Source organism: Taudactylus pleione, unplaced genomic scaffold (genome assembly GCF_031769625.1).
Source record: "Taudactylus pleione unplaced genomic scaffold, aTauple2 ptg000116l, whole genome shotgun sequence".
In the NCBI taxonomy this organism is placed as follows: Eukaryota; Metazoa; Chordata; class Amphibia; order Anura; family Myobatrachidae; genus Taudactylus; species Taudactylus pleione.
Window position 1 is genome coordinate 10,566,321 of NW_028284518.1, and position 14,186 is coordinate 10,580,506.

The following is a 14,186-nucleotide window of genomic DNA, read 5'->3' on the forward strand; positions in this document are numbered from 1 at the left end:
GTTGGAAGACAAAAATAATAACTCATACATAAAGTCTAGAATTACTAAAGATTTAATGACCATTGATGAACAAATTGTAAATGACTAGGCCGCAGAACATGGAAGGAGTTGTAGTCCCACAATCTGCATAGGAACACAGGTTGGCTATCAGTGGTTTAGTGCCTACAACGTCCTACATATCAATGAAACTACACTCGATGGAAGTTTTAAATGCTCTTTAGGTAGTGAGCCAAATTTAATCACTGACTTATGAGATGTTTAAGATTGATAAATACTGATAATGAAAGTCCCTGGAAAGGATGTTTATATTTGAGTTAAGTACAAAATCCATGTGGATATTTAACTCATCCAGTGCCAGGAAAGGTTGACCCATTCATTTATTATGTGCTGTACAAGGTCTATGGCAGTAAACAGGGAGTTAATACCAGAGTAATATTGCACTGCTTTTAGTATTTTCCCACTGACTTGTTCTGAGCAGTAATATGAGATGTCTGGAATACAGCGATTACAGATGCATCAATGACCAGTACTGCTGGTGTTACATTCTTGTAAAACTGACTCCATTAAAGAAACTATTTTAGTAATAATCTAAACTTTCCTGATTCCTGACTCTGGGACCAACAAAGCAGCACAGAGGTTAATGCATATCATATATATAAATATTATTTTAATAGAAAAACAGCTTGATCCAAGCTAACTAATAATGAATTAGCAACATTTCATTTTGGAAGATTTCATTTCACTCCTGTTCATCTTGCAGATAAATGACCGTCCTGTGTGCACAGTTTTAAGTACATGTAATACACATAGCTGACCTCTATTAATAAGCATTACGGATGTTCCTGCCTAATGTTTCAGTCATCATTAGCAATGTGTAGTGGAATGAAAGTGCTCCTTTTGGATGGTCCTTACTCCTCTTTCTTCTAACATCTCTGGAGAGACACTCAGTGACAGCCACATGCTCTCACCACCATGTTCCTGTATTTCTTCAGTATGACATTGGAGTTGTCATCAAAATAAAGCACTGAGATGGCGTTTAGCTTGGTTGGAGCACAGCATGGTTTTGGGACGTATTCGGGATTCATAAGATGGACCTGTTCAATGAGGGGAAATAAAAAAGAAAAGGGTTCAGCACTAACAGTAAGGTAAATGGCCTATTACATAGATGTTTCCTTAGCTGCACAAGTCTTTCATTGGGGAATTCAGTTGATTGGCATCGATGCAAACTGGCGTTCCGTAACCGCACATCACCATCCACTGGCATTGCACCTCTGTGGGGTTGGGAGGGGAAATTTTGCGATATGGGCACTACCATAACTGGCCAATATGTGCTCAGCTAGGCCTCGCTGCGATGCCTGGTAGTACGTCACCAGCAACTGGATTCCACCCATAGAGAAAGTTTAAAGGTTCACTCTGCCCACAATAGAAATATAATTTTTGGTTGGATTTAATCAGATAATGTAAACATTGGTACTTGCATATCTTTGTACATATATCTGCTTAGCTGCAATAGTTTCAACTGACAATTACAACTAGCTTCATAAAATTAGAAGGCTTACTATGTAACAAATAGCTCCATTTGTTAGGTGTTTGTCTGTGGTGTATGAGGTTGTGAGTTCCAGCATTAGGTATGGCATGCTGAGCAATCTGTATTTTAAAATTCAGGGGGATATAATTAAATTACAAGGTGCACATAAAGCACAGTTACTGATAGCTCACAAGTTAAGTATAGGAATATAGAGGTTGGTGTTCAAATCCCTTTCTTGAAGTTTTGTTAAGTAGCTAGTTTACTGGAAACCATCAGTCTTCCTGAACCAATGTTTAGCACTTAACAATTATGACCAATGGTAAAAAGTTAAAACATTGATACGACCAATGTTTTCTTTTAATGTCCCATCCCTATTTGCATGTTTCTGTGGAGGAGGGCAATATGATGTAATTCTTTTAATTGCGTAATTTTGTCTCCACCACCTGCCCATACACATGAACACCCCCTTTATAAAGCCTGCTTTTGCCCGTCACAGTTCACTTGAATCGATCTCTTAGACTGTTTAAAAACAGGGCAAAAGAAGCATTGTGTGTGTCTCAGCCATCTCTGACAGATCCAGCACACATACGGTACAGTGAATCAGAGGCATAGCCAGAACTTTGTGTGTCCCATAGCATTTTGAAAGGGTCCCCTCCCTAATGCTAGACACCTCTCTCCAATGTGATGTTCATTTCATGCCCCATAATATTGCCCTAGTTGTGTAAATGTACCATACAATAATAATGCTCTAGTTCATTTTATGCCCCATAGTAATGTCCTAGTTCACAATGTACCACACAGTGAACCCGTTCATTGTATTCCCCACAGTTCACAATATGTCACATTGTACAGCTACCTGTACACATTAGGCCACATAGCTAGCATTGACTAACCAGCTCCTACCTGAGTGGATACTTCCTAATACCACTTTTACACCAGAGCAAAAACCTGTGTTTTTTCTGAGTCTACCCAGGTCGCAGCTCAGTGTAAAAGGGTCCCCGAAAAATAACCCGTGTCAAGTGACCCAGCAATCTAAACCAGGTAGCTACCAGGGTCGGACCCAGGATGGACCTGGGTAATGGTGCAGTGTAAATGGCGCAACCCGGGTTATCCGACATGGGTCATGCCTAAAATGAGCTGATTGGTGGCTGTGGAGCAGTCATCTCCCACTTTTTATGACCTCCCAAGTGTAGCAGGGCAGACCCAGGTGAACGAGGCTGACCTGAGAATAACCCAGATCGATGGTAAATGGTGTCTGACCTGGCTTGGAACCATGTCTGAAAACCCATGTCGGACCCGGGTTTTTGGTGGAAAAGAGGTATAATACAATTCCACTTTGGGTAGAGATCTTCTTAATTTAGGCACACAGTCCCTTTCTGGAACAGTACTAATCTAGGACCTCAATTCCTCAATGCGCTGTGCGGTGAGGGCAGCGTGCTTTTTGCCCTCCAGAAGGAGGGCAGGCCACTTCGCCCCGCTAAAACAGCCTAGCGGGAACGCTAAAGGATCCTGTGGATATACTCTTCACCAGAAAACCACCCAACAGAAGACCAAAAAGGCCAATTAACAAAGATACCAAGGGGCTCACTGATTTATTGGATCTATGTTATATTTTTTACTTTGTTTATGTGAACTAGAACTTTTAAATGTTGAACCTATGTTTTTATAAAAAATAAACATTTGGTGGTAAATTTACTAAAGTGAGAGTTTTTAGAGGTGAGTTTTAATAGTGACGTTGCCCATAGCAACCAATCAGATTCTAGCTATTATCTTCTAGAAGGTGCTAGTTAAATGTTAAGTAGTATCTGATTGGTTGCTATGGGCAACATCACTTTTAAAACTCACTTCTAAAAACTTCAGGGTGATATATATATATATATACAGTATGTTTCAGTTAACTGATTGCTTTCACGGATATCAATACAGTAATAAGAATATATGTAGATCTTATAACACTTACGCAGTGATTGGCTGATTATTCTGCCTAGTCCCTGCAACAGTCCCAATTTCAGCTGCAAGCCAGGGAGGTGAATAGTTCCCCTTCAGTTTTTGTACCCTGACATCAGTCCCTACAATCCACATGGACATAGAGGGGGAAAATAAACCTGTGGTGAGCGAAGTGAGCCTACGAGGGGACACATTTCTTTTTTTGGTGGACTGTTTGGGCATGGAGGCACACTTCTGCCTCTCTCCACATCACTTCCAGGTACTGATGGTGAAGGGGAAATATACCTTTCCCTGCAGCCAGCACTGGTCTGTCCCATGATGCTGAGCAACACAGGGTTCAGAGGAGCATGTGATGAGCTCCTCCAATCGGGGCTCAGCTCCCCTGACCACTTTTGAGCTGCAGGGAAGGACCTCCACTTATTATTGTTTTATGAACATGAGGCCCAATAAGACCAATGTCCAGTCTGCCCCTGGGTGCATAACATAATAAATCGTCTTCAAGGAGTATCCTGATTTTTTTTCTTTCTTTTTTTGCCACATACATATTGAACGAGGCTCTGTGTAGAAGCAATAAAATAACAATGAAGAAACGATGTAGGTTTATTATAATGGGGATTTAGTAATCTTTAATACCCAGACTAACAATGTTATAACACCTAGCCTAACTAATAATAGTAAGGATGAGAACAAGTACACGTTATTTGGATGTACAGAAACCATTTGTAAAAAACAGGATCTTATCTGCCCACCTTAAAAATCATGGCGCACCCATGTAAGCTTTCACAAGCAGGGCCCTCTACCCCCTTGTGCTACTCCTTATACTGTCATCTACTCCCCACTAGGGCACCTAACACCTGATTGCTTACGCACTGTTGCTTATTTGAGTGTTATGATCACTAATGCAGCAATGTATATAACCCTTGTCCTACATTGTATTGTACTGTAAGTCACTTGTTGCTTGTTCACTTATTTGTCTATGTACTTTGTAAGGTGCTGTGGGACACTTGTGGCACCATATAAAGTATAATAATAAAAATGTTGTGGGTCCCAGTCAAAAGAAAAAAAATCCCTGATGTAGATAAAAACATAAAGGGTAACAATGCATACTTGCCGACATTTAGCTCCCTCCTTCTGGGAGGGAGCTGAATGCCTGCATACAGCGTGGGGCATGGCTGGGCTATGACGCTGTTCTGGGGGTGGGGCCAGGGCATGACCGCACGATCGTATCATCATGGCCACGCCCCCTCTTCACAATGCCGAAAATAAAAGCATTGTGAAGCAGGGGGCAGAACCACGATGACGTGAATCACGTCATCGGTCCCCCCCACTGCGGGGGTTTCTAGTAGTAGCCTGGGGGGCAGGTGGCAGCCGGGAGGCTTCTCTGCCTTTCCGTGGGGCGGGGGGGCGGGAGCTGCACCCGATATTCGGGAGGCTCCTGACCAAATCGGGAGGGTAGGCAAGCCTATAACAATGTTAATAATTAGATATATCGCTAATAGCAACTTTGAACTAACAGCACATTAATATGATAAAAGTTTAAATATTTACATTTCTGTCAGTTATGTGTAAAAAACACCAGGCAATTATATTTTCCTTTAAATTGTCTACAATTAGCGTTTTCCTAGCTTTCTTTATTACAGCACTTGATGCATCACAATAGCTTTGGCTCAGGGTGATGTCATAGACTTTAGCAGTTTGATTCTTTTGATAGGAAGTTTTCAGAGGAGACAGAGTAAGAATTATGTGTTGCTTGTGTTTTAGTACATTTATAATGCTAACAAGATTGACTGGGTCGGGCACAGGAGCACCGATTCCAACAACAATAGGTAAGCAGACATCTCAGGTATTTTAATTATATTTTACTAAGCAGAAATATTTATTTGGTCATATAGACGCTAGGCCGGGTACACATCTACAAAATGGGCAATCTTGCCGATGGTCATTATGAATTCCCTTCATCCCGCACCATCAAAGATTGCCCCTACACAATATATGATTTGATGAACGATGGAACTATACCTCATTCCGTCCTTCATTAAACTGCACAGCCCCGCATACGATATCATCTGATTGGCTGTGCAGCAAGGCCAACCAGAAGATCTCATATGTGACCCGTGGGAGAGTGCAACTGTGGGTACACACTAGGGGTGAGCGGGTTCGGATTTCTGAAATCCGAACCCCCCCGAGCCCCCCCGATCCGAGTCCGATCCGAGTCAGGCTCGACTTTTCCCGCCTGACTCGGATCTGACATCGAGGCAAAACGTCATCATCCCGCCTTCCGAGTCTCGCGGGTTTTGGATCCTATATAAGGTACCCGCGTCGGCGCCATTTTCTCACTCGGCTGTGGACAGTGAAGAGGGAGGGTGGGAGTTAGTGCTGTGTAGTGTAGTGTAGTGTAGTGCTGCTGTTGTCCACTACTTCAAAGTCCATAGGGGCTGGCTGTGTTGTGCTGTGCTGCTGTTGTTAATAGGGGCTGTGTCCACTACTTCAAAGTCCATAGGGGCTGGCTGGACTGTGTTGTGCAGTCAGTTCCAAAGTCCTGTGCAGTATCCCAGTCCTAAAGGGGTGCTGTAGTGTTGTCCAGGGGGTGCTCTGTCCATCAGGGGTGCTCCCCCCAAGTGCTAAAAAAATAATATATTTTCTGTGTTTGTGAATTGTGTGCGCAGTAGCCGCACGTGCATCAACAAAGTAGTGCCAAGCGTGCGCCTGTGTCATAAGTAAAGGGCCGGCTGGCTTGACCGTTAAGGGTGCTGTAACCCCCGAAAGTACACTCCAGTCCAAACCAAAAAAAAAATTATTTTCTGTGTTTGTGAATTGTGTGCGCAGTAGCCGCACGTGCATCAACAAAGTAGTGCCAAGCGTGCGCCTGTGTCATAAGTAAAGGGCCGGCTGGCTTGACCGTTAAGGGTGCTGTAACCCCCGAAAGTACACTCCAGTCCAAACCTAAAAAAAAATTATTTTCTGTGTTTGTGAATTGTGTGCGCAGTAGCCGCACGTGCATCAACAAAGTAGTGCCAAGCGTGCGCCTGTGTCATAAGTAAAGGGCCGGCTGGCTTGACCGTTAAAGGGTGCTGTAACCCCCGAAAGTACACTCCAGTCCAAACCAAAAAAAAATTATTTTCTGTGTTTGTGAATTGTGTGCGCAGTAGCCGCACGTGCATCAACAAAGTAGTGCCAAGCGTGCGCCTGTGTCATAAGTAAAGGGCCGGCTGGCTTGACCGTTAAAGGGTGCTGTAACCCCCGAAAGTACACTCCAGTCCAAACCAAAAAAAAATTATTTTCTGTTTGTGAATTGTGTGCGCAGTAGCCGCACGTGCATCAACAAAGTAGTGCCAAGCGTGCGCCTGTGTCATAAGTAAAGGGCCGGCTGGCTTGACCGTTAAGGGTGCTGTAACCCCCGAAAGTACACTCCAGTCCAAACCTAAAAAAAAATTATTTTCTGTGTTTGTGAATTGTGTGCGCAGTAGCCGCACGTGCATCAACAAAGTAGTGCCAAGAGTGCCCCTGTGTCATAAGTAAAGGGCCGGCTGGCTTGACCGTTAAAGGGTGCTGTAACCCCTGAAAGTACACTCCAGTCCAAACCAAAAAAAAATTATTTTCTGTGTTTGTGAATTGTGTGCGCAGTAGCCGCACGTGCATCAACAAAGTAGTGCCAAGCGTGCGCCTGTGTCATAAGTAAAGGGCCGGCTGGCTTGACCGTTAAGGGTGCTGTAACTCCCGAAAGTACACTCCAGTCCAAACCAAAAAAAAAATTATTTTCTGTGTTTGTGAATTGTGTGCGCAGTAGCCGCACGTGCATCAACAAAGTAGTGCCAAGCGTGCGCCTGTGTCATAAGTAAAGGGCCGGCTGGCTTGACCGTTAAGGGTGCTGTAACCCCCGAAAGTACACTCCAGTCCAAACCAAAAAAAAAATTATTTTCTGTGTTTGTGAATTGTGTGCGCAGTAGCCGCACGTGCATCAACAAAGTAGTGCCAAGCGTGCGCCTGTGTCATAAGTAAAGGGCCGGCTGGCTTGACCGTTAAAGGGTGCTGTAACCCCCGAAAGTACACTCCAGTCCAAACCAAAAAAAAATTATTTTCTGTGTTTGTGAATTGTGTGCGCAGTAGCCGCACGTGCATCAACAAAGTAGTGCCAAGCGTGCGCCTGTGTCATAAGTAAAGGGCCGGCTGGCTTGACCGTTAAGGGTGCTGTAACCCCCGAAAGTACACTCCAGTCCAAACCTAAAAAAAAATTATTTTCTGTGTTTGTGAATTGTGTGCGCAGTAGCCGCACGTGCATCAACAAAGTAGTGCCAAGAGTGCCCCTGTGTCATAAGTAAAGGGCCGGCTGGCTTGACCGTTAAAGGGTGCTGTAACCCCTGAAAGTACACTCCAGTCCAAACCAAAAAAAAATTATTTTCTGTGTTTGTGAATTGTGTGCGCAGTAGCCGCACGTGCATCAACAAAGTAGTGCCAAGCGTGCGCCTGTGTCATAAGTAAAGGGCCGGCTGGCTTGACCGTTAAGGGTGCTGTAACTCCCGAAAGTACACTCCAGTCCAAACCAAAAAAAAAATTATTTTCTGTGTTTGTGAATTGTGTGCGCAGTAGCCGCACGTGCATCAACAAAGTAGTGCCAAGCGTGCGCCTGTGTCATAAGTAAAGGGCCGGCTGGCTTGACCGTTAAGGGTGCTGTAACCCCCGAAAGTACACTCCAGTCCAAACCAAAAAAAAAATTATTTTCTGTGTTTGTGAATTGTGTGCGCAGTAGCCGCACGTGCATCAACAAAGTAGTGCCAAGCGTGCGCCTGTGTCATAAGTAAAGGGCCGGCTGGCTTGACCGTTAAGGGTGCTGTAACCCCCGAAAGTACACTCCAGTCCAAACCTAAAAAAAAATTATTTTCTGTGTTTGTGAATTGTGTGCGCAGTAGCCGCACGTGCATCAACAAAGTAGTGCCAAGCGTGCGCCTGTGTCATAAGTAAAGGGCCGGCTGGCTTGACCGTTAAAGGGTGCTGTAACCCCCAAAGTACACTCCAGTCCAAACCAAAAAAAAATTATTTTCTGTGTTTGTGAATTGTGTGCGCAGTAGCCGCACGTGCATCAACAAAGTAGTGCCAAGCGTGCGCCTGTGTCATAAGTAAAGGGCCGGCTGGCTTGACCGTTAAGGGTGCTGTAACCCCCGAAAGTACACTCCAGTCCAAACCTAAAAAAAAATTATTTTCTGTGTTTGTGAATTGTGTGCGCAGTAGCCGCACGTGCATCAACAAAGTAGTGCCAAGCGTGCGCCTGTGTCATAAGTAAAGGGCCGGCTGGCTTGACCGTTAAAGGGTGCTGTAACCCCCAAAGTACACTCCAGTCCAAACCAAAAAAAAATTATTTTCTGTGTTTGTGAATTGTGTGCGCAGTAGCCGCACGTGCATCAACAAAGTAGTGCCAAGAGTGCGCCTGTGTCATAAGTAAAGGGCCGGCTGGCTTGACCGTTAAAGGGTGCTGTAACCCACAAAGTACACTCCAGTCCGAACCAAAAAAAAAATTATTTTCTGTGTTTAGCCGCACGTATATATCAAATCGATATAACATAAATGGAGGACCAAACTTTCTCCGATAAAAATAAAATAGAGAAAGATCAAGAACCACTTCCTCCTAGTGCTGAAGCTGCTGCCACTAGTCATGACATAGACGATAACATGCCATCAACGTCGTCTGCCAAGGCCGATGCCCAATGTCATAGTAGAGGGCACATACAATCCCAAATGGCAAAGTTCAGGAAAATGACCTTGAAAAAGACATTTAAATCAGCTGAAGAGAAACGTAAACTTGCCAATATGCCATTTACGACACGGAGTGGCAAGGAACGGCTAAGGTCGATCCCTAGTATGTTCATGACTAGTGGTTCAGCTTCACATGACGATGGAAGCACTCCTCCCACTAAAAAAATCAAAAGAGTTAAGCTGGCAAAAGCACAGCGAAGAACTGTGCTTTCTAAGAAGATATCACAAATCCCCAAAGAGAGTCCAAGTGTGGTGGTGGTTGCGATGCCTGACCTTCCCAGCACTGGACGGGAAGAGGTGGCTCTTTCCACCATTTGCACGCCCCCTGCAAGTGCTGAAAGGAGCACCCACAGTCCACTTGCTGATATGCAAATTGAAGATGTCACTGTTGAAGTACAACAGGATGAGGATACTGGTGTAGCTGGCGCTGAGGAGGAAGTTGGCGAGGAGGATTCTGATGGTGATGTGGTTTGTTTAAATCAGGCTCCGGGGGAGACAGTTGTTGTCCGTGGGATGAAAAAGCCCATCACGGTCATGCCTGGGCAGAAGACCAAACATTCCACCTCTTTGGTCTGGCAATATTTCTATCCAAATCCGGACAACAACTGTCTTGCCATATGTACCATATGTAAAGGTGAAATAAGTAGGGGTAGGGACGTCAACCACCTAGGAACATCCTCCCTTATACGGCACCTGCAGCGCGTTCATAAAAAGTTACTGTCAAGTTCAGAAACTTTGGCTCAGACCGTAAGCAGTCCAGGGACACCTAAATCCCGTTGTCCTGTTGTATCCAAGCGCCTGCAAACCACACCGTCAACTCCCTCCTCGTCAATTTCCTCCTTAGTCAGGATCGGAAGTAGTCCTGCAGGCCATATCACTGGCATGACTGACTCTCCTATCCGGGATTCCTCCGGAGGATCCTGCATTGCTACGCCTACTGCTGCCGCTGCTGCTGTTGCTGCTGCTGCTGGGAGTCGTTCATCATCCCAGAGAGGAAGTAGGAACACCACTACTTTTACTAAACAATTGACCCTCCAACAGTCCTTAGCGAGGAGGATGAAGTACGACAGCAGTCATCCTGAAGCAAAACGTATAACTGAGGCCTTGACTGCTATGTTGGTGTTAGACGTGCGTCCGGTATCCGCCATTAGTGCAGTGGGATTTAGACAATTGATGGAGGTAGTGTGTCCCCGGTTCCAAATCCCGTCTAGATTCCACTTCACTAGGCAGGCGATACCGAGACTGTACAGAAACGTCAGAAAAAGTGTCCTCAGTGTCCTGAAAAATGCCGTTGTACACAATGTCCACTTAACCACGGACATGTGGACAAGTGGAACAGGGCAGACTAAGGACTATATGACTGTGACAGCCCACTGGGTAGATGTATCACCTTACGCAGCAACAGCAGCAGCGTCACCAGTAGCAGCATCTCAGAAACGCCAGCTCGTTACAAGGCAGGCTACGCTGTGTATCACCGGTTTCAGTAAGAGGCACACCGCCGACAACCTCTTAGAGAAACTGAGGGAAATCATCGCCCAGTGGCTTACCCCACTTAGACTCTCCTGGGGATTTGTGATATCTGACAACGCCACCAATATTGTGCGGGCATTACATCTGGGCAAATTCCAGCACGTCCCATGTTTTGCTCACACAATAAACTTGGTGGTGCAGAATTTTCTGAAAAGCGACAGGGGCGTGCAGGAGACGCTTTGGGTGGCCCGAAAAATTTCTGGCCACTTTCGCCATTCAGCGACTGCGTGCCGAAGACTGGAGCGCCAGCAAACACTCTTGAACCTGCCCCGCCATCACCTGAAGCAAGAGGTTGTGACGCGGTGGAACTCAACCCTCTATATGCTTCAGAGGATGGAGGAGCAGCAAAAGGCCATACAAGCCTATACATCCACCTATGACATAGGCAAAGGAGGGGGTATGCACCTGACTCAAGCGCAGTGGAGAATGATTTCCGTGTTGTGCAAGGTTCTTCAGCCCTTCGAACTTGCCACACGTGAAGTCAGTTCAGACACTGCCAGCTTGAGTCAGGTCATTCCCCTCATCAGGCTTTTGCAGAAGCAGCTGGAGAAAGTGAAGGAGGAGCTAAGACGGAGCGATTCCGCTCGGCATGTGGGACTTGTGGATGAAGCCCTTCATTCGCTTTGCCAGGATTCCAGGGTGGTCAATCTGTTGAAATCAGACCACTACATTTTGGCCACCGTGCTCGATCCTAGGTTTAAAGCCTATGTGGTGTCTCTCTTTCCGGCCGACACAAGCCTGCAGAGGTGCAAAGACCTGCTGGTGAACACACTGTCAGCTGAAGCGGAACGTGACACGTCAACGGCTCCTTCTTCATTTTCTCCCGCAACTGGGGCTGCCAGGAAAAAACTTAGGTATCCTAAGCAACCCGCTGGCGGTGATGCAGGGCAGGCAGGACCAAGTTTGGACATCTGGTCCGGACTGAAGGACCTGGCAACAATTTCTGACATGTCTACTGTCACTGCATATGATACTGTCACCATTGACAGAATGGTGGAGGATTACATCGGTGACAGCATCCAAGTAGGCATGTCAGACAGTCCATACCTGTACTGGCAGGAAAAAGAGGCAATTTGGAGGCCCCTGTACAAACTGGCTCTATTTCACCTGAGTTGCCCCCCCTCCAGTGTGTACTCCGAAAGAGTGTTTAGTGCAGCCGGGAACCTTGTCAGCGAAAGGCGTAGGAGGTTGCTTCCACAGAATGTGGAGAAGATGATGTTCATCAAAATGAATTATCAGCTCTTCCAGGGAGACCAGCCTCCAGAAGGTACAGAGGGACCTGTGGTGGTGGATTCAAGTGGGGACGAGTTAATACTTTGTGAGGATGAGGATGTACACACTGAAGAGGGTGAGGAATCGGTGGATGAGGAGGATGAGGATGACATCTTGCCTCCGTAGAGCCAGTTTGTGCAGGGACACATTAATTGCCAGCTTGTTTTGTGGGGGCCCAAACGAACCAATCATTTCAGCCACAGTTGTGTGGCAGACCCTGGCGCTGAAATGATTGATTTGTTAAAGTGTGCATGTCCTGTTTATACAACATAAGGGTGGGTGGGAGGGCCCAAGGACAATTCCATCTTGCACCTCTTTTTTTCTTTGCATTATGTACAGTTTGGGGCCTAGTTTTTCTAACTGCCATCCTGCCTGCCACTGCAGTGTCACTCCTAGATGGGTCACGTGTTTGTGCCGCCCACTCGTGTCGCTTAGCATAGTCATCCAGCTACCTCGGTGCAACCTTTTGGACATAAAAACACTATTGTGAGGTGTGAGGTGTTCAGAATAGACTGGAAATGAGTGGAAATTAAGGTTATTGAGGTTAATAATAGCATAGGAGCAGAAAAACCTACAAATTCTGTGATTTTAGCTGTTTTTATGCTTTTTTTCAAAAAAATACAGATCCAAAACACAAAACCCAGAACCCAAAACACGGAAGGGTGGTTTTGGCAAAACCAATCCAGATCCAAAACACGAAGAAAGATCCAGATCCAAAACCAAAACACAAAACACGAAAAGTGGCCGGTGCACACCCCTAGTACACACTAAACGTTCCTCATGATTTGTTGTTCCAATATGACAAATCGTGAAGATAGATATCATTCTAGTGTGTACCCGGCCTTACACATGTATATCTCAGCAGATGTCATGGCACAATGTACATAATACATGCTTAGCATACAGCAAACCTTACACAGCACTACAGTAATATAAGTGGGTGTTATCATATTAAATATATTGTGTGAGAATAGATTTGGTGTGAAGTGTTTGGTTTTTGGGTGCAAACTCACCTGTGATTAGTGGGTAGTTATATGGTGATAATAAATATAGGGTCAGCTTTTTTATTTTCTCTCATACTGACCTCACAGCTCTACAAAGTGAATTTACATACAGGTGTCATTGAAAAGTATATCTGAATAATTTACATTTACATTACACAGGAGATTGTTATAGTTATTACATGTTTAATTATACACCACTGACCAGAGCAATTACAGGGCACTTATACTGGCCCACTTTACCCCCTGTAAAATACATTACTGTATGTTTATTTAGTACACAAAAAATAGAATATGGTATAATTTTTACTGAAAGAACAATCATAATTATTTTAAGAAATGAATATAATTTCAGATACATGATTTGTACATATTGGTTATTGTGAATTGAAATACATATAACACATATTATGTATATTAACATTTAACTAGGGTTCTCCTTTAATTCAACAATGTACATTGTAAACATATTTGTTACCATAAAGTCAGGTAAAAGATAGGTAATGCAAAAAATTTCTTCACCTGCCATCCCAAGTCTTGAAAACTAACATACAGCTCGTGTTTCCGACACGCTGATTTAAGGTCACTGCTGTTGTAATCTAACAGGGAAAAAAGATCACAATTATTATTATTATGAAGACGGTACCCGCAGGCTGTCTTAGCAGTGCGCTGTGCGGTGAGGGCAGGGCTCTTTTTGCCCTCCAGAAGGAGGGCAGGGCGCTTCGCCCCGCTAAAACAGCCTAGCGGGAACGCTAAAGGATGCTGTGGATATACTCTTCACCAGAAAACCACCCAACAGAAGACCAAAAAGGTCAATTAAGAAAGATACCAAGGTGCTCACTGATTTATTGGATCTATGTTATGTTTTTTACTTTGTTTATGTGAACTAGAACTTTTAAATGTTGAACCTATGTTTTTATCAAAAATAAACATTTGGTGGTAAATTTACTAAAGTGAGAGTTTTTAGAAGTGAGTTTTAAAAGTGACGTTGCCCACAGCAACCAATCAGATTCTAGCTATTATCTTCTAGAAGGTGCTAGTCAAATGTTAAGTAGAATCTGATTGGTTGCTATGGGCAACATCACTTTTAAAACTCACTTCTAAAAACTTAAGGGTGATATATATATATATATATATCCAAATAAATGAGGAGGCACTCC